This window comes from Pantherophis guttatus, chromosome 4 (genome assembly GCF_059756535.1).
Source record: "Pantherophis guttatus breed Tessera chromosome 4, ASM5975653v1, whole genome shotgun sequence".
Lineage (NCBI taxonomy): Eukaryota > Metazoa > Chordata > Lepidosauria > Squamata > Colubridae > Pantherophis > Pantherophis guttatus.
This window is the reverse complement of record NC_142066.1, coordinates 159,405,942-159,432,442: the sequence shown is the minus strand read 5'-3', so window position 1 is coordinate 159,432,442 and position 26,501 is coordinate 159,405,942. Positions and strand designations below refer to the sequence as shown.

The 26,501-nt window shown below is 45.0% G+C and overlaps 1 protein-coding gene and 2 long non-coding RNA genes across 7 annotated transcripts in view; 1 reads left to right on the top strand and 2 right to left on the bottom strand.

The window, feature by feature from the left end:
* The window catches only part of LOC117658337 (GTPase IMAP family member 3-like), a 27,298-nt gene extending 7,659 nt beyond the window's left edge, over positions 1 to 19,639 (bottom strand). Inside the window, exon 1 of one of the 5 annotated variants that reach the window (XM_060683247.2) lies at positions 19,621 to 19,639. The gene's annotated coding sequence lies outside the window, so the exon portion shown is untranslated. Of the gene's footprint in view, positions 1 to 8; positions 184 to 19,620 lie in introns of those variants that run through there. The other 4 variants (XM_060683251.2, XM_060683248.2, XM_060683249.2 and 1 more) reach the window with 4 other exon arrangements.
* LOC132709480 (uncharacterized) overlaps positions 1 to 26,316 on the top strand; it is a 27,101-nt gene extending 785 nt beyond the window's left edge. The window contains exons 2-3 of the long non-coding RNA XR_009620517.2: positions 23,301 to 23,567; positions 25,536 to 26,316. This is a non-coding gene — a long non-coding RNA (uncharacterized LOC132709480). The remainder of the gene's footprint in view (positions 1 to 23,300; positions 23,568 to 25,535) is intronic.
* LOC148114434 (uncharacterized) lies at positions 20,417 to 26,501 on the bottom strand. The gene is made up of 3 exons (XR_015734298.1): positions 26,351 to 26,501; positions 23,393 to 23,762; positions 20,417 to 20,807 (listed from the first exon to the last, which is right to left on the bottom strand). It is a non-coding gene; the product is annotated as an uncharacterized LOC148114434 (long non-coding RNA).

Below are 26,501 nucleotides of genomic sequence, written 5' to 3'. Positions count from 1 at the left end.
ATTCCCACCTGCCCTGCTGCGGGAAACCTGCGCGCGACCCCCGTCTGGCTCTGGATCTCCCCACGCGCCTCGCAGGATCGCCAGCTGCTGCGCCTCGGAGCGTCCCCGGTCGGGCAGGGGGCTTAGTTCCACTTCGCTCCTCCCCCCCGCTTGTGTATTGCTGTGTCGTGGGGTGCGGGGTGTGGGGCGGGCTGCACTGGCGCAGCCACAGTTCATCCCGCCCAGTGGAGGGGAGGGGCTCAAAGGTCTCTGGGGGATGCCGCCCCTCCCCGTTTTCTCCTGGCTTGGACCGCTGGACACTTGGAGACCTGCCTAGTCCGTTCTTCCCGGCAACCGGGAGGGAGTCACACAACCCCGGAGCGTTTGATCACAACAGCCGGTTGTGCAGCAGGACTAATGCGTTGAGCTCTCCTTGCGAGATGGCGGCTGTCCTTCCGTCCAGTCCGTCTCTCTCTCTCTCTTTTTATCTCTCTTCTCATTCTTTCTCTTCCTCTTCCTCTCTTTCTCTTATTCTCTCTTTCTTATTTTCTTTCTCTCTTTCACTTTCTCTTATTTTCTCTCCTTTCTCTTATTCTCTCTTCCTCTTATACTCTCTTTCTCTCCCTCTCTCTCTCTCTCTCTCTCATTCTTTCTCCCTTCCTCTCTCTCTTATTCTTTCTCTTATTCTTTCTTTCTTTCTTTCCCTCTCATTCTCTCTCTCCCTCTCTTCTCATTCTCTCTCTCTCCCCCTTTCTCTTACTTTCTCTCCCTCCTTCTCTCTCTCTCATCATTCTCTCTACCTCTGTGTCTTTTTCTCTCTTATTCTTTCTCTGTCTCTTATTCTCTCTCTCTTCTCATTTTCTCTTTCTCTCTTTCTTTTTCTCTCTCTCAGACACACACACACACACACACCCCTTGGTTGTTCATTCCCAAGAGGATTTGAGGGGCTCCCAGTCTTCCCTCTGCACATTCCCTCCATTGGGCAGGAGAGCCTAATGAGAAACGTGGGCAACCCAGGCAGCTTCCAGACTCAACAGTGAGTCAAGGAGCTGAACCAAATGAGGAGATCAGGAAGAGTCAACACTTCCCTGGATGGCTGGCATGCATACATACATACATACATACATACATACATACATACATACATACATACAATTAAATAAAATTAATTAAATGAATGAATAAATAATGGAAGGAAGGAAGGAAGGAAGGAAGGAAGGAAGGAAGGAAGGAAGGAAGGAAGGAAGGAAGGAAGGAAGGAAGGAAGGAAGGAAGGAGGTTTATTTGTGGTTTCTATGACTGCAACATTAGCAGAGACCGATTAGGCCAGGGGTTCGTATCTTTCCAGGTTGTTTCAGAGCTGGATGAACTGTTGAACCGTCTCTTTCAAAGATCCCGGAGCCCCGGGAAATTCCTGGAGCATTCCCATCTTCCAAAAATAAGGGGGGGGGGGGAATAGATACAGAAACCTGCAGACCGGCCAGCCTGACATCAATACCTGGGGAAGGTCTTAGGAAAGGTAGAGAGGTAGTCCTCCATTTACGACCAAAACGGAGCCCAATATTTCGGTCGCTACGCGAGACATTTGTTTGGTGAATTTTGCCTCGTTTTTCTTGCCACGGTTCCTATGCGAATTACTCCAGTTGTTCAGTGAGTCCCATGGATTCGTTAAGCGAATCCGGCTTTCCCCAGTGACTGGGCTCGCCAGGAGATCACCAAAGGAGATCACCTGACCCAAGGGGAGGACACATGCTGTGACCGTCGTAAAGATGAATCAGTTGCCAAGCATCTGAATTTCAATTATGTGACCGTGGGGGGGGGGAATGTGGCAACGGTCATTAAGTATGAAAAACGTGATCATAAGCCACTTTTTTTCAGTGCTGGGGTGACTGAATGGTCACTAAATGAAGTGCTGTCATCTGAAAACACCCAGAGCAGGGGCTGTCAAATTCAAGGGCCAAGGGCCAGATCCGGCCTGCAGGGTGCTTAGATCCGGCCCACCGATCCGCCCTGGAAACGGCAAAGGACTGGTCCGCGGTGCCTCTGCCAGCAAAATCAGGCGGCCCTCCCGAGCTCCATTTTCCTTGGCAGAGCTCTTCAGGAGGCCATCGCAATCGATCCCCACCCCCCACCCCGCCCCAGCTGCCATAGGCACAGTGGTGAAATGTAAAATTTGTTACTACTGGTTCTGTGGGCGTGGCTTGGGGGGGGCTAATGTGACTGGGTGGGCGTGGCCAACTTTTTTTTTTTTTTACTTTTAAAACCATTTTTTCTACAACCTCTTCGGCGAAGAGGTTGTAAAAAAATGCTTTCAAAAGGCTCTGACGATCCCAGCTGAGTTGCCTGATCATCAGAGGCTTTTTTTTTTTTTACTTTTAAAAGCATTTTTTTGGCCGAAGAGGTTGTAGAAAAAATGCTTTTAAAAGTAAAAAAAAAAACCCTATGATGATTATGTGGCCCAGCTGGGCATGGCGGGGAGCAGGGATTTTTGCTACCGCTTCTCCGAATCACCCGCCTCCATCGCTAGTGGATCAGGTGATCCGGTCCGAACCAGGAGCATTTCACCCCTGCATAGGCAGCCCTGACACGAGTGATAGAGGCACCCACAACTTCTGGTGGCAAGCTGTTCCACTGGTTAATTGTCCTCACTATTAGGAAGTTTCTCCTTCATTCCAGGTTGCTTCTCTTCTGGATTAGTTTCCAGCCACTGTTTCCTGTCCTGCCTTCTGGTGCTTTGGAGAATAATTTGACCCACTCCTCTCTGGGTCAGTCCCTCAAATACTGGAAGACTGCTATCCTGTCCCGCCTTAGTCCTCTTCTCCAGGCTGGCCAAACCCAAATCCTGCGACTGTCCTTCATAGGTTTTAGACTCCAAACCTTGAACCATCTTAGTTGCTCTTCTTTGCACTTTTTCCAAAGTCTCAACTTCTTCTTCTTTTTTTGTGGTGACCAAAACTGGATGCAGCATTCCAGGTGTGGCCTTACTAAGACTTTACAAAGCGGTACTAAGACTTTCCTCTTGGCTCATCAGACCAGCCAAGGCTTGGCTTGGCTTGGCTTGGCTTGGCTCTGCGTAGGCAAGACCCCGAACGTCAGCTGTTTCCAGGGTCTGCCTCTCAGCTGTGCAGCGGCGGCACAAGCTTTGGTGGCAATCACAGCGGTGGCGGCAGGTTTCTGACACCTAGGCTGGGTGACCAGACATACTTCTGAGCGTCGCCAGATCAGCTCTCCGGTCCTGCCTGAATGACAGCCCCAAGCTGTGAGGCACGGCGCAGTGGGGTTGACACTCACATTTTTGCATTCTGGGTGAACAGTTGTTACAGAATGTGATGCCCACCTCTGACATAACTCTCTTGAAATATCCCCCTTTTGCCCTCTCTTTTTCTCCTCATGAGCAAAAGACTCCTTTGCGCGTCCATCCCCGTCTCCGCTTCAAAATTCGCTGCGACGAGGCCTATCCCAAGTTCTCTTTCTTTTTTTTTTTTTTTTTTTTTATTGTAAAAGTTTTACAATTACATTTTCACCCCGTTTTCACCCCCCTAACCGACCCCAAACTCCCCATCCCATCCTCCCTAACCCCCCCTATCCCTCCCCTCCCCCCCGGACTTCCATAGAGTGTTCCCCATCATTATCCCCTTTATATAAAAAAAAAAACCCCTTGAACTTTAAACCCCCCCAACCCCCATATCATTTTTCATCTTCACATAGTTCAAATATTTCTATCTTAATGTAATATAATACTATCAATAAAAAGCTATTTGATACTTCCTAGTTTGATATTTGTTCTGCACATAATCTATCCATTTTTTCCATTCACATTCATAAGTCTCTTGTGAGCGGTCTTTTAAATATGCTGAAATCTTCGCCATCTCAGCGAAACTGGCCATCTTCAAAGTCCATTCTTGAACGGTGGGCAAAGCTGCATTTTTCCAATATTTACCTATCAACAATCTCGCTGCTGTAATCATATACAAAATCAACTTTGTTTCATCCACTGTAAAACCCTTAGCTATACCCAATAAAAACAATTGTGGAGAAAATTGAATTTTTTTCTTCAAAACATTCTGCATAACCCACCAAATTTTTATCCAAAAAGCCTTAACTTTCTTACAGGTCCACCAAATATGAAAATATGTAGCATCTGTACAATCACACCTCCAACATTTTGGCTGAACATTAGGATACATACACGACAGTTTCTTAGGGTCTAGATGCCATCTATAAAACATTTTGTAAAAATTTTCCCTCAAATTCTGCGACTGTGTAAATTTAACATTCTGGACCCAAATTTTTTCCCATGTTTCCAACATCACTGGTTCTTCAAAATTTTGTGCCCACTTAATCATACAGTCTTTAACTAATTCAGTTTCTGAGTCCCTTTCTAGCAAAACATTATAAAGCCTTTTAATATGCATTGGACCTTTCTCTCTTATATGTCTAACCAATTCTTCCTCATGCAACATAATACCAGTTTTTTGGTCCTCTTTCCATCTCAATTGTAATTGATTATATTGTAACCAAGTTAAATTAATCCCTTCGTCCAACAGTGTCTGCAAAGTCTTCAGCTGCCATCTGCCCGCATCTGTAAAAAGAACCTCTTTGTATAAAAACCCCCCGAGTGACATTATATTTGTATTCCACAAAGTATGACCAAGATCCAGCCATAGCGGTATTTTATAATCCCATTTAAGTCGGTGCTTCTTCCAAACTCTCATCAAAGAGTCTCTAAGTATATGACTTTTAAATATTTTATCAACTTTGTCATCATAAAATAAGTAAGCGTGCCATCCAAATTCAAGATCAAAACTTTCTGCATTCAATATTCCAGCCTTTTTACTTCCAAACCAATCACTTGTTAAGGTTAAAGCTGCTGCATCATAATATAGCTGTAGGTTTGGAAGTTTAAGACCTCCTCTTTCTGGAACATCTTGCATAATTTTCAATTTCACTCTCGGCTTCTTCTCGTTCCAGACAAACTTATTCACTCCAGATTGCCAAACTTTCAATTGTTTATCACTTTTAAGCACCGGAATCATTTGAAACAAAAAAAGAAATCTTGGCAAAATATTCATCTTAACTGCTGCTATTCTTCCAAGTAAAGACAGCTGCAGTTTTTTCCAAGTCTCCATATCTTTCTGCACCTCTCGCCACAACACCTCATAGTTATTTTGAAACAATTTCATGTTTGATTCTGCAACCTGAACTCCTAGATATTTTACCTTAGGTACAGTCTCAAAACCTGCCCTCCTTTCAAGCTCATGTTTGCGATCTTGTGTCATGTTTTTAACTATCATTTTAGTCTTTTTTGGATTCAATCTGAAACCTGAAACTTTACCATAATCTTGTATAATGTCCTTCATCAAGATTATTGATTCCATTGGTTGTGATAGGGTAACAACCAGATCATCTGCAAATGCCTTTATTCTGTAATCCTCTTGCCTAATCTTTATACCTTTCAAGATATTAGAGTCCCGTATTGTATTTAACAAGACTTCTAGTGTTAAAATAAATAAAAGTGGGGACAACGGGCATCCCTGTCTTGTTCCTTTTTCAATTTTAAACTCTGTTGTCAAACTTCCATTAATAATAATCTGTGCCTTTTGCTCTTGATAAATTGCCGAAATCGCCTGTATAAATTGGTCCCCAAAGTCCATCTTTTTCAAAGTTTTTACTAGAAAATTCCAATCCACTCTATCAAAGGCCTTCTCTGCATCCAAAAAAACCAGCACTGCAGGGATCTGTTTATTCTTCTCAAGATATTCCAGTAAATTTATTACTTGCCTTACATTATCCTTCATATATCTGCCCTCGATAAATCCCGCTTGATCATCATGAATCACCTCTTGAATTACTGGCATCAATCTGTTGGCTAATACTTTTGCGTAAATTTTATAGTCATTATTTAAAAGAGATATTGGTCTATAATTTTCCGGTTTTTTAGGACCTACATGTTCTTTTGGTATCAAAGTAATATATGCTGATTTCCATGATGGGGGTATTTTACCCCCTTGTTGTATATTGCAAAATAAGTCTCTAAGTTGTTCCACCATTTCTGCTTGTAAAGTTTTATAATACACTGCAGTCAATCCATCTGTTCCAGGAGCTTTAGCTGTTTTCAATTGTTTAATTGCTGCAATTATTTCCTCAACTGTTATAGGATAGTTCATTCTTTCTTTTTGTTGACTAGTAATTTTTGAGACTCTTTTCTCTTCTAGATATTTTTCTATAAGTCCATTCTGTATATCATCTTTGGCATATAATTTAGTATAATATTCTACAAAGACTTCTTTAATCAATTTTTGTTGAGAAATTTCTTTCCCTCCAATGTCAATACTCTCAATAGTCCGTATACTCTGCTTCTTCCTTAAGGTATAGGCCAACCATCTTCCCGGTTTATTAGCATTACAAAACGTATTATGCTTCGCATATTGTAAATTTGTTGCAGCTTGCTCCGCCAAGAGCATTTGAAATTGATCTTTCAAAAGTTTTATAGCACCAGATATTCTTTCATCTGTTGGGTTTTTAATGAGTAGCTGTTCCTTATTCTTTATTTCTACTTCCAATTCAAGTCTTTTCTTTTGTCGATTCTGTTTATGTTTAGAATTCATATAAATGAGTACCCCTCTCATATACGCTTTACTCGCATCCCATACAATTTCGATTGGGGTACCCTTATTCAAGTTCATCTCAAAAAATTCTTTCATCTGTTTTTTAAGTTCTGTTATATTTTTTTCATATCTAAACAAATTTTCATTTAATCTCCATGACCTTCTCTCAGTTTTTCCCATCTCAATTTCTATCCATACAGAACTATGATCAGTTAAAGTTCTTGGAAATATCTTTGTTCTTTTTGTTTTAACAAGTAAATCATCTGATAACAAGATAAAGTCAATCCTGGAAAAAGATCTATGTCTGTCAGAAAAAAAAGTATAGTCCAATTCTTTTGGGTTGTAAATTCTCCAGATATCTTTTAATTCCAAATCTTCTTTCATATCAAAAAAAGTCTGTGGTAGTCTGATCCTTACTTTCGCCAAACTCTTTTTATCTAGTTTAGAATCAATTACTCCATTCCAATCTCCCATTATTAAAATAGATCTATAATCCCATTGCAATATTTTATTATGTAAAGTCTTATAAAAATGATCCTGTTGTTGGTTCGGAGCATAAATTCCAATCAAAAGAATTTGGCCAATTGCTGTATACAATTCAATTGCAATAAACCTACCACCTTCATCTGCTTCTATAATTTTAGCAGACAATCTTTTATTTACATAAATAACCACACCATTCTTTTTTTCCGAGTTTGAAGCTATAAAATGTATTCCTAATTTAGAGTTTATCAGGTATTTGTGATCTTGAGTTCGAATATGAGTTTCTTGTAGACAAATTATGTCATTATTAAATTGTCTCAGATATGTAAATAACTTGTTCCTTTTTTGTGGTGAGTTTAATCCGTTAACATTCCAAGATAAAAGCCTAATTGTCATCTTGACCTTTCTGAAGCGATGAGCTGCCTTGCCTCGCTTCTTCTGAGGTCTTCGGCTTTGCTCCCCCCATAGCTTCACTTTGTGTGGTGCTTTTGGCTCCCCCTTTATGTTGGCTTGCTTGTTGTTGTTTTTCTTTTATTTGCTTGGAGACTGCACGAGTTATACGTTGGTCCTTAACTTCAGGTATCCGAGCTGGATCCAAAGCAGCATCTCTTGTTGACAAAATTGGTGAAGATTCTAGCAGGGATTCCTCCATAAGGCCTCCTCCTCCTACAGCTCCCTGCATTTCCACTAATTCCGTCTGCTTGGACTGTTGTTCCCGCTCATGCTGAAATTGCTTTTCCTTATCACTTTTTATCTCCAGCATTGTAGATGTACGTGGGGATGATGATCTTTCTTTAAGAATATTATAGTAAAAATATTCCGCCTTCTGAAAAGTATTCAATCGGTGTCCTTCTCCATTGTATTTCAGAATTATACCAGTTGGGGCATCCCACCGGAATGGTATTTCTTGTTTTTGCAATTCATTCACTAGAAACCTATATTCTTTTCGATCTTTTAACATCTTAGGTGGCAGTTCCTTATAGACTCCAATTTGAGCTCCCTCCACTTGCACAGAGGAAAGAAAGGATCTTTGCAAAATATCATTTCTTATTCTTCTGTCTGTAAAATATATCACCACATCTCTGGGTAATTTTCTTTGTCTAGCCACCCATGAATTTACTCTATAAATTTTATCTATTTTATAGACCACGTCTGCTGGATCAATTTTTAACAATACAGCCAAGGCATCTGAACAAATCTGTCTCAAATCTTGCCTATCATTTTCTTTTATTCCTCGAAGCCTAATAGCAAATTCCATGGATCGAAACTGTAACATTGTAATCTCATTTTCAACTCTCTGCACTTTATTATCCACATCAACAATTTTAGAATCAGTATCCTTCATTTTAACATTTACTTCTGATTTAAATTCTTCCAGTTTGGAATCCACTTTGCTGATGGTTTCTGCCAGATCAGAAACCACATTTGTCAATTTGTCAGACACCTTGTCATAATTCTCTTTCATTGCCTCTTTAAATTCATTAATTTCTTTCTTCATTTCCTGTTGTGATTTTTGAAATTTATCATCCAGAGCCTGGGTAATAAAGTCCTTCAAATTTTGAACATCAAAGTCCTTTCCCTCACCCTGCTGGCTGGGAGGGGGCTGCTGTTCCGGCTTATGAGTGGGAGATCCCTCCCCTACAGCCTTTCCTTCCTGTTTCTTTGAAGCCATTCTGCCACGTAAATTAACTTTTCTAAAAAAAGGAAGTCTTTTTTCCTTTGCTCCTCCACAAAGTCCTTTGAAAAAGTCCCCCAGATTTAACCAAATTAGAAGTTAAGTAAGCTGAAGCAAGCTCAGGTTTATGTTAAAAGGAATTTTTTCTTCCACTCTTCTCTGTTCACTTGCTACAAGCAGTGCTACAATGTAGCTTGTTCAAATAGCTTTGCAAGATCACTCTCCCTTTCAGCTCGTTAACGCTGGAACGGCGCCATTTTTTTTCAAGCCGTTCCGCTCACTCTAGCCTTTTCCCAAATCAAAAGTTCAGAAACAAAAAGTTACTTGCAGTTTCTTGGTTTGGGGGTTGAGGTTGTTTTGTAGTAAAATTATTTTTCATCGATTTGAATGTTTGCTGCAGCCGGCTTGCTCTGACAAGCAGAGTCGTCCCACGCCGTCCGGAGTCTCCGCAAGTTGAAAGGGAGCCGCGCCCGTTTCCTCCCCAGTAGCAGACTTCTGGGGGTTCACAGGGGCTCGACCTGCCTCTTGCTTCCCTCTTCTCCACAAATCCTCAGGATTTAGGAGTTTTCAAGCCGCTCCCCTCACTCGGAGCGGCTCTACAGACGGCTGGGCTGGCGGTCCTTCAGAAGCGACCGTCTTCGCCGGTGGCAGACAAACCCGGAAGTCCCCAAGTTCTCTTTCTTTATTGGAAAATTTATATTGCCACCTACTCGCTTACGGCGACTCAAGACCACTCAGAGTTAGGACGATTGCCCCGTGATCCGTCTGAGGAAGCTAACTCCACCTCTCTTACTGCTTTGCGTGATGGAAAATTCAGTAGGTTTCTTGAAAATAAAGTGACAGAGAAACATGCAGAGTTCGTTTTAACGGGAGTTCATTTTAATCAAATGTCTCTTTTATTTTCTTATTTCCAGCAAAATAGTCAAAGGAATCCTAGACCGCCTGCCTGAATATATACTGTTCCTGCTACTAAATTTAATATTATTATTATTTGCTTTATTCATTAAACATGAAACTCAGTCAACTGAACATTCAAAAATGCATCACAATATACCACTGACTGGTGCTAATGGCTGATAGGGGTTGCTGCCAGCGTCCTAGGTATAAACCAAGTATCTTCTTAAGATGTACAACGTTCCAAGTAGCTCAGTTTTCTGCAGTTCCGCTGGTGTGATTGCAGGAAGCTGCAATTTGTTGATGTATCTTATAAAATTCTTGGACATGGTACCAAGTGCCCCAATGACAACGGGTATCACTGTGACATGTTTCATCCATAGCCACGTAGTTTCGATGGCCAGGTCGCGATATTTCGTGATTTTTTTCCCAGTTCTTTTTCTTCGATTCTGGCATCTCCTGGTACTGTGATATCAATAAATTGTACGTTTCGGTTTTTGACAACTGTGATATCTGGCGTGTTGTGTTCCAAATGACGACCCGTCTGTATTCAAAAGTCCCACAAGATCTTCATCTTCTCATTTTCTATATCTTTTTCCACTTTATGTTCCCATGATGTTTTGGATACAGGAAAGTCATATTTTTTACATAATGTCCAGTGGATTAATTTAGCAACTGGGTCGTGTCTAGCTTTGTAATCAGTTTTTGCGATTTTGCTGCATTCACATATTAAATGTGAAACAGTTTCGACTTTGTTGCTGCAAAATCGGCAGTTTGGATTGTCGGTGGATTTTTGTATCTTTGCTTTCATGGCATTAGTTTGTTGTACTTGTTCGTGAGCAGCGAGTATTAAACCTTCCGTTTCTTTCTTGATGGTTCCCATCTTAAGCCATGCCCATGTAAAGTTGCCATCATATTTTCCTTCAATGTTTTTCAAGTGCTGTCCATGCAAAGCTTTGGTTTTCTATCTATTTAATCTGTCATCCAACTGTTTTTTCTTATATTCTATCTTTGATATTTTTTTTATTTTTTTATTTTGTAGAGTATATATTAGATAATATATATAAGCATGAATTGAATACATAAAATGAATACAATTAAAGGGGACATTAGGACAGGGACGGTAGGCACGCTGGTGCTCTTATGCACGCCCCTTACAGACCTCTTAGGAATGAGGTGAGGTCAACAGTAGCCAGTCTAAGGTTAAAATTTTGGGGGTTTTGGGATGAGACCACAGAGTCTGGTAGTGCATTCCAGGCATTAACAACTCTGTTACTAAAGTCATATTTTCTGAAATCGAGTTTGGAGCGGTTCACTTTAAGTTTGTATCTATTGTGTGCTCGTGTGTTGTTGTGGTTGAAGCTGAAGTAGTCATTGACAAGTAGGATATTGTAGCAGATGATTTTATGAGCTATGCTTAGGTCATACCGAAGGCGGCGTAGTTCTAAATTTTCTAAACCCAGAATTTCAAGTCTGGTGGCATAAGGTATTTTGTTGCGAGCGGAGGAGTGGAGGACTCTTCTCGTGAAATATTTCTGGACATGCTCAATTGTATTAATGTCCGATATGCAGTGCGGGTTCCAGATAGATGAGCTGTATTCGAGAATTGGTCTAGCAAATGTTAGTTTTAGTTTTAGAAGTAGTTTGTCACGTACCACTGAAACAAAGGCTTTACAGAAGTCTATGTAAATTGCATCTATTGCTTTGCCCTGATCGAGATTTGTAGTCCATGTTTTTGTAGTGTAGAATTTGTAGAATACAGGATAATTTTTTTCTGAAACCAAATTGTTTATTAGAGAGTAGGTTGTTTGTTTCTAGGTGAGGGTAATGGATTGGTTAATGATTGATTCCATGACTTTGCAAGTGATGCAGCATAAAGAGATTGGTCTGTAATTGTTGACTAGGCTGGGGTCTCCCTTTTTGAAGATAGGGATGACCGTGGGTAGTGACCATAGGTTGGGTAGGGAACTGGTCCTGAAAGATTTTTCAAAGATTATGCTTTTTTAAGAAGTATGCACATAGTCCATCAGGTCCAATGGATAGAGATGGTTTCAGTCTACGTAGTGCCTTTTCAACGTTATCTTCTGTGAAATCTATTTGTGTTAGATCGTTGTAGTCATTAGTGGTACGACTAGGAAATGTTGGGCATGAGCCATTGCTGTTAACAAAGACTGAGCCAAAGAATGTGTTAAAGAGGTTTGCTTTAACTGCTTCATCATTGCATTCTTTACAGTTAGGTCCTTTTAGGGGTGGGATGGATCTCGAGTCTTTAAGTTTGTTGTTTACAAAATTATAAAAAGCGTGATTGGATTTCGTGCGCAGAAGGTTTTCTTCTTGTTTGATGTGGTAATTGGTGCATTCAGTCTTTATTTGGTGGCCTATATTTTTGTAGCGGCTTTTAAAGTTAGCTACATAGCCAGTTTTGTTTTGTTGTTTCTGTTGTTTTTATAATCTCCATTTTCACAGCCTGCAGCAATTTTTCTGTACTTTGGTTCACATAATCATTCAAACTTCATTTTTCTTCTTCTACAGTTTGATGGATTTACAATAGTCCTCTGCCCCCTATTTTTCTTGGCAGGTACAACCTGTCGATGTCACTTCGTGGATGTAAAGCGTGGTGCATATTCAAAGGTTTGCGCATTTTCCGGTCCAAGTTTTCCAGTTCAGCCAAAGTCCAGTTGATGATTCCAGCTGAATAGTGTATCACTGGAATTGACCATGTATTAATGGCTTTAATTATGTTTCCAGCATTCAGCTTTGATTTTAGTATTTTGCGGACCCTCCTGATGTATTCCTTTTGTGTTGACTCTTTGACTTTTCCATTCAAGATGTTATCTGGAGTTGTAGTGCTTCTCTCTTAAAGCATCCTGACTGGGGGATTATGGGAGTTGTAGTGCTTCTCTCTTAAAGCATCCTGACTGGGGGATTATGGGATTTCAAGTCCTCCCCTCTTAAAGATTACCAGTTGGGGGATTCTGGGAATTGAAGTGCTCCCCTCTTAAAGCATTCCGGGTGGAAGATTCTGTGCTTCCCTCTTAAAGCATCCTGACCGGTGGATTTTGGGAGTTGTAGTTCTCCCCTCTGAAAGCATCCTGACTGGGGGATTCTGGGAGTTGTAGTGCGTCCCTCTGAAAGCATCCTGACTGGGGGATTCTGGGAGGTGTAGTGCTTCCCTCTGAAAGCATCCTGACTGGGGGATTCTGGGAGGTGTAGTGCACCCCTCTGAAAGCATCCTGACTGGGGGATTCTGGGAGTTGTAGTGGTCCCCTCTGAAAGCATCCTGACTGGGGGATTCTGGGAGTTGTAGTGCTCCCCTCTGAAAGCATCCTGACTGGGGGATTCTGGGAGTTATAGTGCTCCCCTCTGAAAGCATCCTGACTGGGGGTTTCTGGGAGTTGTAGTGGTCCCCTCTGAAAGCATCCTGACTGGGGGATTCTGGGAGTTGTAGTGCTCCCCTCTGAAAGCATCCTGACGGGGGGATTCTGGGAGTTGTAGTGGTCCCCTCTGAAAGCATCCTGACTGGGGGATTTTGGGAGTTGTAGTGCTCCCCTCTGAAAGCATCCTGACTGGGGGATTCTGGGAGTCATAGTGCTCCCCTCTGAAAGCATCCTGACGGGGGGATTCTGGGAGTTGTAGTGCTTCCCTCTGAAAGCATCCTGACTGGGGGACTCTGGGAGTCATAGTGCTCCTGTCAAGTATTTGCAAGCCATTGGCACATATATCATACAGACACTAGTGGAGGCAGAAAGTGCCCCCACCCCTATGTGGAGAGGAGGGGCTTACACTGAGTATAAAACCCCCTCTAACCTCTCCACCATGCTCTCTTTTACGTTTGTTCTCCATGAGACAAGGTCTTTGATAAGGGTAGTCACACACGCTGTGTGCCCCCTACCCTAATGGATATTAAGACAGCCTTTGTACATAGTTAATATGTTTTGTTATATGAATAAATACATTTATCACATTTATTCATGCATCTGCCTTTGGACTCTTCTATGCTCCTGGGTGTTTCTACGATCCCAATTTCCACAGAATGGTAGCAGAGGAATGGTAGCAGAACTCCACTCCAGGAGCTGTTGAAAAGGCGAGATGCCCTCCAAAATAACCTGTGAGAGAAGCTCCCCTGTTGTGACCAGAGGCCTTCAACGGAGGAGAACTTCACAGCAGCCCCAGTCTGAATCAACGATGGAAAACATCGAAGGGGGTTTCCATCCAGCTACACCCTGGCAGCCAGAGGCCACCCAGATGCAGCAAGAGATCCCAGGGGCCGAGCCAGGCAATGTTGGAGAAGGCTTCTTCAGCACTGACGAAGAGGGGGCAGAAGGACCAGATGAAAGCCTGGACAGGCAAGTGGCTGAGATGTCAGAAGAGGAGTGCCGAGCAGCGCTCGCCTCCCTCCTGAAGACAAGGGCAGCAGCCAGAAAGAGGCCTGAGGAGGCAGCACCAGAGATGCCTGCCATTCCGGTAAGGATTCCCCTGCCTGATCTCTCCAAAATGGCGCCTGCCGCCAGAGAGACTGCCCCCCCACCCAGTTTCCCACCAAACAAAATGGCCACCAGGCCACTTCCGGAGGCAACTTCCTCCAAGATGGCTGCTCCCCTGGGCACTTTGCCAGAACCATGAGCCAGGCCATCCCCAGCCCCACAGCCCAGGCCTACAACGCCAGCCAGTCAGTTCAGCCTTCCAGCGGCCCAGAGGACCACTCCGAACCCACAAGCCCCTTGCCAGGCCCGCCTGCCACGGCAAACATCAAAGGGGCCATAGAGGCCCTGGTCGCTGCCCTGCAACTTATGGAGCAACCACCCACTGGCCCCCCCGAGGCCCCAGACCCAGCTGCCCACTCAAGGAGGGCCCCAAATCCAACCTCCCACCCCCGGAGCAACCCAGATGGACCTGCAGCCTCCCACCCCCCACTGCAGAGGCGCTCACCATTCACTGAATGCTCCAGGGAGGCCCAGGCTGAGGCCTCCGCACCTTTCCGGTCCTGCTGGGATGGTCCGGAGCTGCAATCCTGCTCCTCTGATGGAGAAGAGGAGATCCAGAGACATTTCCAGGCCTACCCAGCCCATGGACCTCATCTGATGGGCCTCCAGTCTCCAGAAAGATCTCCAGGCCTTCTTCCCACTCCTCCAAGGTTTCCCTGCCACCCAGATGATGTTCGGGCCTACCCTGAAGCTCCAGCCAGACCTGACTTCAGAGCTCAGAGAGGGAGATCGGAGCTCCAACAAGAAAAGGCTTTGGAGCATGCTCCATTTCCTGCACGTGCCCAGTTGCTTCAAACTACAGAAGGACTACAAAAAGGAGCCAGACCTAAGCAATTGATCCCAGGCTTAGGGATCCCAATGCCATTCACAACAGGCTCTTTTCAGCCATTTGAACAACTCCCCATGCAGTTTAATGGCAATAATTTTGTAACTTTGCCAAATAATTTTGAAAAATTACATTTAAGTGGTCAGAATTTTAAAAAATGGTGTAAAGAGATTCAGATAATTCTCTTAAGAGAAAATACTCTGGGCATGATCAAAAGACCACCCCCTTTACCTTGGAGCCCTGAAATTGAGTTCCTGCATAAAAGAGCTTACACAACCCTGTTAAGTTCTATAGACACAGCTCTGTATGCCAGTCTTTCAGACGGCCTCACAGCTCAGGAAGTTTGGACTGCCCTATATAATTTGTTCCATAGTGACAATATGGCTGCAACCAGCAGATTGTCAAGAATCTTCCACAACTATAAACTCAAACCTGGTGTCAAAATGGGGGAACATTTGGCAACGCTTAAAGCCACGAGGGATGAGCTTATACAGAGGGGGGAGCCTGTTTCTGAATCCACTTTAATTAGTGTGATGTTGAACTCCCTAGACAAATCCTGGAGTCCCTTTATTATTTCTCTAGAAGGTTTCTAGGGAACAAAGAAATATAGAATACTTTTCTGGCCACTTTATTGAGGAAGATTTAAGGCGCAGAGATGAGGAACAACAAGAAATGAAGGAGGCATATCACAGGCCTAGGCCTCAGAGGAGGCGCCAGGACACAAGTGAAAGGATTAATACCCTTCCCACCTGCTTTGACTGTGGCATGCAAGGTCACTTTAAAAGGGAGTGCCCTCGCTCTAGGGCCAACACGGCTGGACTTAAGCACAATAAAAATAAAAGAGGCCGTGGAAGAGGGGGAGGTGGTCATAAAGGATACCAATTCTGTAGTGTCACTAGTGACAATCACACCTCCCAGGTAAAGGATGCTGAGGGGCTGTGGCTTCTTGATTCAGGTGCATCAACGCATATAGCCAACACGAAGCAACAATTTAAGGTTTTACACCCACTCAAGTCCTCAGTAAAAGTTGCCACTGGGGACAAGGCAGAGGTAACTGGGGAAGGCGTGATCAATGTGCCTGGTATAGGAGATGTCACAGTGGCACTGTATGTTCCCTCAATCAAGAACAACCTTTTAAGCATCTTAAAATTGACTGAGGATAAAAATGTAAAACTGGTTTTTGAGAAGGGTGGAGGTTATGTTTTCAAAAATGGGGGTGTTGTTGGCGATATTGTAAAAATCAGCAATTTGCCTTATTTTTCCCCAAAAGCACAGGTCAAAAGGCACAAGAAACCTAACAAGAGGGCTCAGGGAGCTAACGCCCAGATAGAGCAGAAAGCTTCTGTGCCAGCCCCAGGTTGTCCAAACTCAAGGACCCTGGACCTAAAACCAATGAAGCTTTTAAACCAGCTCCTAGGACATCCAAAGCCATTAAGGCTGAGCCCATTAAGGTCACAACTCCTCAGCCAACCCTGAGGAACTCTAAGGTGACCATTAATCCAGTGCCTACTCTCATTACTGAACAGACCAAGGCTTGTAATGGTAAGATACATAAGGTTGACAAAGTATGCATGGGTAAACCTTTGCATTTGGATTGTGCTCATATATTACACCGCAGGCTCGGCCATGCCAGCTTCCCGGTTATTAAGAAAATGCAAGATTTTTCTGATGGGCTTAAGATAAAGAATTGTAATACCTATTTGGAATGTGCCATCTGTAAGGCAGCAAAATCTAAAACTGCTGCTATACCTAAGGTCTCTTCCCGTCATGCAAGGTACCCTTATCAGCTGGTACACATGGATTTGGTTGGTCCTTTTAGACCCTCCCTTGGTAGGGGGCGTTATTTTTTAACGGTAGTAGATGATTACTCTCGTTATGGCCATGTATTTATTTTAAAGGAGAAAACTGAAGTCTTTACCAACTTCAAATATCTTTACAACCAGATCCAAATGCAACACAAGGTGTGCATCGCTCAGGTGCAGAGTGATAGGGGGACTGAGTTTACATCCAAGATTTTTGAAAAGTGGATGAAGGAGAGAGGTATCCTCCATTTTAAATCATCCCCTCGAACTCCATCCGAGAATGGCATTGTAGAAAGGAGAAATGGCGTGCTGCAGAATGTCATGAACTGCCTACTTGCAGATTTTTTTTTTTTTTTTTTTTTTTTATTTGATTTATATGCCGCCCTTCTCCGAAGACTCAGGGCGGCTTACAATGTGCTCAGCAATAGCCTTCATCCTTTTTGTATATTTATACAAAGTCAGCTTATTGCCCCCACAAACTGGGTCCTCATTTCACCTACCTTAGAAAGGATGGAAGGCTGAGTCAACCTTGAGCCTTGGCGAGATTCGAACCCTGCAGTAATTGCAGGCAGCTGGTCTTAAGCAGCTTAATAACAGGGTGCCTTAAACCCTAGTACTACCAAGGCTCATGAAATTTACATCAGAGGTGCCCCTGGATTTCAACAGCAGGAAGGCCACACCTGGCTTCTGAAGAAAAGTTTGTACGGCCTCAAACAATCAGGCAGACTGTGGTACAAATGCCTGACTAAAACTCTTAAATCACTGGGTTTCCATCCATCTCCAGCTGGTAAATGTACCTTCACAAGGGATACCAAAGGGAGGCTGGAGAAAGTCCTAGTGTATGTCGATGATCTTTTATATTTAGGGCCTGACAAGGGGGGAAGTATTATATTTGCCAGGACCCTACAAAAAAAGTTCACTCTAAAGTCTTTAGGATATGTGGACAAGTACCTAGGCGTACAAATCATCACTACACCAAAAGGTTTTGCTCTCTCCCAAAAGGAAAAGATAGAGGAACTCTTGGTGAAATGTAAAATGGAAGATAGCAAGCCAACGGCTATCCCAATGCAGACCGACTATTATGGATTGGCACACAAGGATAGCCCAGAGTTCCAAAATAATACTCTATTTAGGTCAGTGATCGGCTCATTACTATATATAAGTAACTGGAGCCGTCCAGATATTGCCCTGGCCGTAAACCTGCTATCTAGACAAGTGGAACATCCTACCCAGTTCCACTGGTTGGCCATTAAAAAGCTATTAAGGTATCTCAAGACCACAGCAGATTACGTGCTTCGCTTGGAACCTGAGAATAGAGACAAGGCCCAATTAAAATGCTTCGCGGATGCGGACTGGGCCGGAGATACCGTGACACGTAGGAGTACTTTGGGCTTCTTGGTACTATTAAATGAGGCACCCATCCATTGGCATGTGGGGCAACAGAAATTTGTTTCGTGCTCCACCGCTGAGGCCGAATATGCATGCTTATCAGAGGCAGGGAACGATCTGATATGGTTTGATGCCTTAATTTCTAGCATCTGGACACCACTGACTTTGCCCATCCAAATTATAGAAGACAACACCGGGGCCATAGGCATTGCCAAAGCCTATGCAGTGGGAAAAAGGTCCAGACATATTGATATCTGCTATCAAAATGTTAGGCAACTAGTAGAGATGGGGTTTATATCTTTATCACATTGTCAGAACAAATATCAAACAGCTGATATTTTCACAAAACCTCTACCAGCAGATAGGCACAAAGATCTGTGTAAAAAGTTATGTCTCACAGGGTAAAATCTGTTGTGCATTGCATTTGTATGTTTGCATGCCATTGGCTCGCAAGGAGGGGAACTGTCAAGTATTTGCAAGCCATTGGCACATATATCATACAGACACTAGTGGAGGCAGAAAGTGCCCCCACCCCTATGTGGAGAGGAGGGGCTTACACTGAGTATAAACCCCCCTCTAACCTTTCCACCAAGCTCTCTTTTACGTTTGTTCTCCAAGAGACATGATCTTTGATAGGGGTAGTCACACACGCTGTGTGCCCCCATCCTAATGGATATTAAGACAGCCTTTGTATATAGTTAATATGTTTTGTTATATGAATAAATACATTTATCACATTTATTCATGCATCTGCCTTTGGACTCTTCTATGCTCCTGGGTGTTTCTACGATCCCAATTTCCACACGGACTGCAGGAACCAGGTGACCCTGAGGACACAGATGGACCTCCAAGTGCTCCAAGGGCCCTCTAAAAGGATGCAAATGACCAGCTGTCTGCAAGGAGCATCAATCCTTCCATTCCCCACCATCCAGTCAGAGCTGAAGAATCTTTTTGGATGAGAAGCAAAACGTCTTCCAAAGAAAAACCAAAAAGTCCAGTTGCCTCCTGAAAAAGTGCCTTTGGAACTATGCAGCTATTGATTTCAAGAAAGGTCTCCAACTCCCTGGAGAAACCGTATTTTCATGAAGGGTTCAGAATCACCTGCACCACAATTTCAGAAGTAATTCTATCCCTGAATTCACCATTCTGGGGGACCCTCGACTTCTTTTATTAGCTGTTTTTCAAACCATTTCAGTGACTTTGCTTCTGGGGAGGAAACCCACCCTGTGTTTGGTAATCAGTGCCAGTCCTGCTGCATCCTTGGCAAAGGGTTGGATACATATTCCCAGCTAGAAGGTCTTACTTAGCTTGCTGCTACTAGTGGGCCGTGTGCCCAGGAGCTCAACTCTGTCCCTGGGCTGAGCCTGTGCATTGATGGCTGTGCCCGTCTCCCTCCCTCCCTCCCTCTTTCCTTCCTTCCTTCCTTCCCACCCTCCCTCCCTCCGTCTAGAGACCCATCAGCCTCTCCTCCAGTTCCTACCTGGGATGAGCACATCCTTGTGGCAGTCGTACAAGGACCCCAGCTGGAAGGGGCGGCCTCTATCTCTATGGTGTCCTCTTCCAGGGCCATGCTTGGCTCCTACAGTTGCCGACACTTCTGCTGCCCTACAAGAGAGAAGAAACATCTGGAGGAGGCAAAAATTGATGATTGCTTCTGTCAGGAGATGCAGGATGTGGACACAAGCCACATTCCCTCCACTGATGGTGGTCCACATTCTGGGTTGGCTGAGCAAGGAACACTCCATCCCAAAAAAGGTGTTGAGACTTTGGGAAAAGTGCAGAGAAGAGCAACTAAGAACTGAGCTGAAGAAGCTTCTTGAGTGAGAAGCAAAACTTCTTCAAAGAAAAACCAGAAAGTCCGGTTGCCTCTTGAAAAAAGCACCTTTGGGATAAAGAGCAACTAAGGTAATTAAAGGCCTGGAGACTAAAACATACGAAGGACGGTTGGAGGATTTGGGTTTGGCCAGTCTAGAGAAAAGAAAGACTAGGAGGCACATGATAACAGCCTTCCAGTATTTGGGGGGCTGCCACAAAGAAGACGGGAGTCCACTTATTCTCCAAAGCACCAGAAGGCAGGACAGGAAACAATGGATGGAAACTAATCCAGGAAAGAAGCAACCTGAAACTAAGGAGAAACTTCCTAACAGTGAGGACAATTAACCAGTGGAACAGCTTGCCACCAGAAGTTGTGGATGCTCCATCCAAGTACCCAGGAGCAGCCCTGCTGTCACCCCACTCTCCTCCACTGGCCCAGCAAATGCCAACTGGGGGTTAACGGTGATTCTGGGGGTCCTTCCCTGGTTGGAGAGATCAGGAATCCGTGGTGGCAGGTGGATCTCCTGCTCTCCGTGGCTGCTCAATCTCTCCGTCCTTTGAACTGCTGACGGGGTTTATGATGGGAACAGAGGGCAGAGATTGTAAAACCCTTCCAAGCCGTGACTGCGAGACTGCATCTCACAGCAGCTGAAAAAGGTAACACGATCCTTGGTTGTATAAATAGAGGTATAGAATCAAAATCACGGGAAGTCTCAGTACTGCTTTGTAAAGCCTTAGTAAGGCAGCACCTGGAATCCTGCATCCAGTTTTGGTCACCACATTACAAAAAAGATGTTGAGACTTTGGAAAAGGTGCAGAGAAGAGCAACTAAGACGATTCAAGGCCTGGAACCTGTAACATATAAAGAACAGTTGCAGAATTTGGTTAAGGCCACTCTAGAAAAAAGGAGGACCAGGGGGGATGGGAGAGCAGTCTTCCAGTATTTGGGGGGTTGCCACAAAGAAGAGGGGGTCCACTTATTCTCCAAAGCACCAGAAGGCAAGATAAGAAACAATGGATGGAAACTAACAGAGGAGAGAAACAACCTGGAACTGAGGAGAAACTTCCTAACAGTGAGGACAATTAACCAGTGGAACAGCATGCCACCAGAAGTTGTGAATGTTCCATCACTGGAGGGTTTTAAGAAGAGAGTGGATACCATTTGTCTGGGATGGTGTAGGGTCTCTTGCTTGAGCAGGGGATTGAATTACCACGTTTCTCCAAAAATAAGACCCAGTCTTTTGGGTTTTTTTGTTTAGGTCCCAAAATAAGTCCTAGGGATTATTTTGGGGGGAAACAGGATTTCAGGGTGATTAGCCCAGCTGGGCACACCCCTCCCCCCAGCATGCACACAAGAGCCAGAAAATGCAAGGAAACTGACGGTATCCGGCAGAAGCTGCAGCCGGCCGGTCCCTTGGTCAGTGCACTCTGACCAAGGGACTGGCCTTGGAAGGCATGGAGTGGAAGGCAGCTGATGCACCACTCAGGCTGCAGGCAAATCGAGAGAGGCAAAGATGAGGCACCCATGGCCAGATGCCGCTCTGGTCCACTACCACTTGGTTTTCCTGCGGCCCGTATGGCGTGTCCAGATTGCCTGCCTTTCCTCCATGCCTCTGCTTTGTCTTGGGAGGTTTGCCTTTCCCCCTGCTTTCCAATTCCCACCCAGCTCCCCTCATTTCCCCAAAGCATCCCTTCACTAACCTGCTTTCCAGCTCCGTTCTCCACCCCCACACGCAGGGCAATGAGACTGTGGGACTAAAAAAAAAAAAAGATCAATCAGACCTTCCAACTTCTTGTGAAAAAAAAAAGATCTCGTGAAGTCGGAAGGTCTGATTGAAATTTTTTACCGGTAGTCCCATGGTCTTCTTTGGTTGCCCTGCATGCGGCAGTGGAGAACGGAGGTGGATAGCAGGTTAATGAAGGGATGCTTTGGGGAAGCGAGGGGAACTGGGTGGGAGTTGGAAAGCAGGGGGAAAGGCAACTGGTGATGGAACAGGAATGGCAGCGGAGGCACCCTGCTGGCCGGCAGGTGAGACAAGGAAGGAGCTGCTTTGGCCGCCACCACCTCACTCCACCAGCATCAGGACTTGCAAGCCGGGCAGCCAAGTTGGGGCTTTGTCCTCCACCTCCCACCCCCACTGCCTTGCTTCATGGCCATAGCACACACACCCCCGCCTCATGTCGGCAGCAACCAGACATAATGGGAGGGGGACTGGCTGCACAGGCTCATAAGTAGGGCTTATTTTATGAGTAGGGCTTATATTCAGTGAAACAGACGTGAAAAGCGGGTTAGGGCTTATTTTCGGGGTAGGTCCTATTTTCAGTGAAACATGGTAGAAGATCTCCAAAGTCCCTTCCAGCTCTATTCTGATAGATAGATAGATAGATAGATAGATAGATAGATAGATAGATAGATAGATAGATAGATAGATAGATAGATAGATAGATGGATGGATGGATGGATGGATGGATGGATGGATGGATGGATGGATGGATGGATGGATGGATGGATGGATAGATGATGGTTGGATGATAGAGAGATAGAATTAAACAGTGGAACAGCTTGCCACCAGAACTTCTGGGTGCTCCAACATTGGAGGTTTTTAAAAACTGATTGGAGAGCCAGTTGTCTGGGCTGGTATAGAGTCTCCTGCTTGAGCAGGCGGTTAGGCTAGAAGACCTCCAAGGTCCCTTCCATCTCTATTCTGATTGATTGATTGATTGATTGACTGATTAGGAAGACACTCATGGACATGCCTGCCCACTTCCTCCTTTGCCCCTCCAGGAAGGAGCCCATCAACATTGAAGCTTCAGCTAAGCCCCTCCCCCCTTGCCGCTCGTGAGAGGCTTTCAGGGGAGGAGGAACAAGAGCAAAGTGGTTTGTCTCTAGCCCCTCCCATTCTCTCTCCCTCCCCACCCACCCCTCCCCCAGCACAGAGAGCAAAGTCTGATCCTCTGGAAGGATCACAGGGTAGAATCTCACTGGAAAAAAATCAGAGCTGGGAGGTGGGATTAAGAGTCATAATAGTGTGTGGGATTTGGAAGAAGGTATCCCCATCTTCCCTCCCTCCCATTCCAGCTCTCGCCTTGTTTGGCTGCCTGCACAGAACTTGGCAGCCTTCCGAAAAGGAGCAACACTTCTCCCCAAATTTCCTAGAATATCCCCGTCCCCAAGAAGACAAATGCTTCTGTTTCACCCCGTGGCTAAATCTCCTGCTTTTCCGTCCAGCATTGAGGGACTCTGGTGTCCTATCCACCCCGAGAGTTTCCAAAAGAGGAGGGACCGCTTGCTCTCATATAAAAGCAGCGAGCAGCCCAGTCTAAGACCCACCTGCTTTCCACTAGGTACCCAGGAACAGCCCTGCTCTCGCCCCACTCTCCTCCACTGGCCCAGCAAATGCCAACTGGGGGGTCACGGTGCTTCTGGGGGTCCTTACCTGGTTGGAGAGATCAGGAATCCATGGTGGCAGGTGGATCTCCTGCTCTCCGTGGCTGCGCAATCTGTCCGTCCTTTGAACTGCTGACGGGGTTTATGATGGGAACAGAGGACAGAGATTGTAAAACCCTTCCAAGCCGTGACTGCGAGACTGCATCTCACAGCAGCTGAAAAAGGTAACACGATCCTTGGTTGTATAAATAGAGGTATAGAATCAAAATCACGGGAAGTCTCAGTACTGCTTTGTAAAGCCTTAGTAAGGCAGCACCTGGAATCCTGCATCCAGTTTTGGTCACCACATTACAAAAAAGATGCTGAGACTTTGGAAAAGATGCAGAGAAGAGCAGCTAAGACGATTCAAGGCCTGGAACCTGTAACATATAAAGAACAGTTGCAGAATTTGGTTAAGGCCAGTCTAGAGAAAAGGAGGACCAGGGGGGATGGGAGAGCAGTCTTCCAATATTTGGGGGGCTGCCACAAAGAAGATGGGAGTCCATTTATTCTCCAAAGCACCAGAAAGCAAGATAAGAAACAATGGATGGAAACTAACAGAGGAGAGAAGCAACCTGGAACTGAGGAGAAACTTCCTAACAGTGAGGACAATTAACCAGTGGAACAGCATGCCACCGGAAGCTGTGGGCACACCATCACTGGAGTTGTTAAGAAAAAACTGGACAGCCATTTGTCTGAAATGGTAGAGGTCCTTCTGCTTTAAAAGATAAGGGGAGAAACACCCTCTTTAGAGTCCAAATCGCACCTGCTTATTGTGGTTGGGTGGAGGGTCCTTTCAGGACTTTTCCCGAATCACGTGATTTCCAGGCAGGTCAGGTGACCCCGAGTACTTTCACTTTCGCTTTGTTGTTGTTTAGAGGCAGCTCCTTTCTCGGTCCTTGGGATTGGCAGGGGACGGGTGGGGGAATGCAGCTATGGGCTCCAGAAGTGGGGGATGAAATAGAAATAGAATAACAGAGTTGGAAGGGACCTTGGAGGTCTTCTAGCCCAACCCCCTGCCCAGGCAGGAAACCCTAAACACCACTTCAGACAAATGGTTATCCCACGTCTTCTTAAACATTTCCAGTGTTGGAGCATTCATAACTTCTGCAGGCAAGTTGTTCCACTGATTAATTGTTCTCACTGTCAGGAAATTTCTCCTTAGTTCTAAATTGCTTCTCTCCTTGATTAGTTTCCACCCATTGCTTCTTGTCCTGCCCTCAGCTGCTTTGGAGAAGAGCTTGACTCCCTCTTCTTTGGGGCAGCCCCTGAGATATTGGAAGGCTGCTATCCTGTCTCCCCTAGTCCTTCTTTTCATTAAACCAGACATACCCAGTTCCTGCAACCGTTCTTCGTATGTTTTAGCCTCCAGTCCCCTCATCATCTTTGTTGCTCTTCTCTGCACTCTTTCTAGAGTCTCAACATCAAGAGTCGCAGATGGGACGGGCCACAGTGAGGGGAGATACTGGGGGGCCAGCAAGCAGAACTGAAGACCCCCTGATGGTAGACTTGGGGAATCTTAGATCTGGGAGGGACCCTTGAGGCCATCTAATCCACAGACGGAGCCTTTGTGGCCAGCAGTGTCTTTCAGAAGTCAGCTGTGGCCACGTGGGAACCATCTGAAGGAAACTAAGATGAGGAGGAACTGAGGGGTTTTCAGACCCATCGCAGAATTTCTGGGGAGCCCCTACCTTACAGAATTTAGAGGATCAGGTGGACACTTGCACTTTTAGGAGAAGGGAGTGGATAGGGGTAGCTGAGAAAAGTTTCAATTTTCTTTGGTAGGGGTTCCAGAAAATAGACCGAACACACACATACACCAAAAATCAGATGCTAGCAAAGCCTTGCCTCCTGGAGGGATATTGGGGTGTCAGGTGGAAGTTCTGGGGTCACCTAGAAACATGGGCCAGTTGCTCGGATGTCTGGAAGGGTGGAGAGCATCTCTTAAGGACCCAGAGAAGGGAGGGGTCCACATTGGGGGAGGAAGGGGAGAGGGTGTGGAAGAGGAATGGCCAAACAAGATGTGGTCCATCATCCCCAATGGGAACCGGGTGGAGCATCGTCCTCCCCAAATTTGTTCAGGAGACAGACCCGAACTTCCTGCTGCAAATTTGGCTGCTGGACACGTGTCCTTCTTCCTCTTGCTTGACCAGGAAACCCGAAGCGAGTTAGTGGAGAGAAACATCTGGAGTGGAGTTGAAGGATGCTAAGAGATGGGAAGGACCCAGCATGAGCCTGATTTCCACCCAAAAGGACCTCTTTCCTGGACCCAGCGTGAAAAGCTTCAGGAGAGAACCTCGTTCTGACCCACCTTGGAGTACAAGCTACTGAATTCCATGTCCCCCTCCTCAGGATGACAGCACACCCATCCCCTGCCTTTTGAGTTCATAGCGGCACAGAGCTGGTTATGCCGAGCCTCATCAATCCACCTGACCCACCTCCAAAAGACAGAGCTTCTTTTGTAAAAAAAGGAGGAGATTTAATAAGAAGATCTACGGTTGTAAGAGAGATGCCTTCACTAGGGAGTTCAGGTGTTGTCTGTGGAAAGTGGTGCACAGCAACGATTCCCATCAGGGACCGATTCCATGGAGGCTGTTTTTTCCACGGACAAGGTGGCCATGGTTTCACACGCTGCTTGGATTCTGCACATGCACAGATGGAGCCTTGCTCACTTGTGCAGCCTGGTTCCTGGTGGGCCATGGCCCGGTGTCCGTCCACGGCCTGTGAGTTGGGGACCCTTGGCGTAGATAATTACAGAAATGCAGAAACTTTGTGGCAGCTGATAGGAAAAAATTGATTCACTCCAGGAATACAGGAAGGGGTGAGAAAGAACCTCAAGGCTGCCCTGCCTTGATGCTCTTTGGTGTCAGAAGGAGCGAAGGGAAGATTCTGCGACTATAATCTATTCTATACCAATAAAGTCAAACTCTAATATTTCTTGTGTTATTGGCATCCTAGCCTGATTTACCTTGAAGGACTGACAGATGGGGAAGCCCCAACGAGTCTGCGCTTCCAAAGGGACACTTGTCGAACTGGTAGAGAATTAGGCTGTGAGGCCTGTTGAGAAAAAACGAGTAAAGTAATAACTAGCAGCCAGCATGGGTGTGTTAAAAACAGAT